The 1357-nt window shown below is 39.5% G+C and overlaps 1 non-coding gene across 1 annotated transcript; it reads right to left on the bottom strand.

Annotated features, from left to right (window-relative positions):
* Nucleotides 1-532: 532 nt before the first annotated feature.
* On the bottom strand, nucleotides 533-639 carry LOC113624218 (U6 spliceosomal RNA). Its single transcript, XR_003434264.1, has one exon. It is a non-coding gene; the product is annotated as a U6 spliceosomal RNA (small nuclear RNA).
* Nucleotides 640-1357: the final 718 nt, after the last annotated feature.

Raw genomic sequence — 1357 nt, 5'->3', positions numbered from 1 at the left:
CACATAAGTGTGGATTCATTTCTGGGCTCTCTATTCTTTTCCATCAATCTATATGTCTTTTTGTTCCAGTACTATACTGTTTTGATGACTATAGCTTTGTAGTGTAGTTTGAAATCAAGGAGTGTGATTCTTCCATCTTTGTTCTTTCTCAAGATTGTTTTCGCTATTTGGAATCTTCCGTGTTTTCTTACAAATTTTAGAATTATTTGTTCTAGCTCTGTGAAAAACGCCATTGGTATTTTGATAGGGATTGCACTGAATCTGTAGATTGCCTTGGGTAGTATGGTCATTTTAACAATATTAATTTTCCCAATTCATGAGCATGCTGTATCTTTCTATTTGTGTCATCTTCAATTTCTTTCATCAGTGTCTGATAGTTTTCAGAGTACAGGTCTCTTATTGTCTTGGTTAGCTTTATTCCTAGGTATTTTATTCTTTTTGATGCAATTGTAAGTGGGATTGTTTTCTTAATTTTTCTTTCTGAGAGTTCACTGTTAGTGAATAGAAATGCAACAGATTTCTGTATATTAACAAAAATATGGAACACTTCACAAATTTGCATGTCATCCTTGCACAGGAGCCATGCTAATCTCCTCTGGATCATTCCAATTTTAGTATATGTGCTGCCAAGGTGAGCACTGTAATAGATTTTTTTTACCCTTCCTCATCCACAAACTTTTCCCTGTAACTGTGGAGGGCCCTCCCACCTGGCTTTTGGCTTGGCCATGTGATTTGCTTTGACCCCTGGGGTTTAGCAAATGAGATGCAGACTGAAGCTTCAAAAGCCCTCACTCAGGTGGGTTTACTGGTCTTGCCCTCCTGTCATCACCACAAGAACGTGCCTGGGCTAGTCTGCTTTGGGCTGAAAGATAAGCAGAGCAGAACACAGTTTCCTTGGAGATTCTAACCAAGGCCTTCCAGGACCAGCTGACATCTGGCCAACCCAGGCCATGTGAGTGAGGCCAGGTAACATAACCGAACACAGCTCATGCTCCCGAACCCCACAGACTGTGCACTGAATTTGTTGCTGCATGCCACTGCAGTTTTGTGGGTATAGTAAGTCCCCTACATATGAATGAGTTCTGTTCCCAGAGTGCGTTCATAAGTCCAGTTGGTTCATATGTCCAACAAACTTAGCCTAGGTACCCAACTAACACAATTGGCTACTGTACAGGTTTATAATACTTTTCACACAAATAATATGTAAAAAACAAACAGAAAAAAATAAAGAATACTTTTTTTTTTAAAGAAGATGTTGGGGGTAGGAGTTTATTAATTAATTAATTTATTTTTGCTGTGCTGCATCTTCGTTTCTGTGAGAGGGCTTTCTCTAGTTGTGGCAAGGGGGGCCACTCTT

Source organism: Aethalodelphis obliquidens, unplaced genomic scaffold (assembly GCF_003676395.1).
Source record: "Aethalodelphis obliquidens isolate GAN/ISIS:26980383/991018 unplaced genomic scaffold, ASM367639v1 scaffold12, whole genome shotgun sequence".
Taxonomy (NCBI): Eukaryota; Metazoa; Chordata; class Mammalia; order Artiodactyla; family Delphinidae; genus Aethalodelphis; species Aethalodelphis obliquidens.
This window is presented reverse-complemented; position numbering and strand designations above follow the sequence as displayed.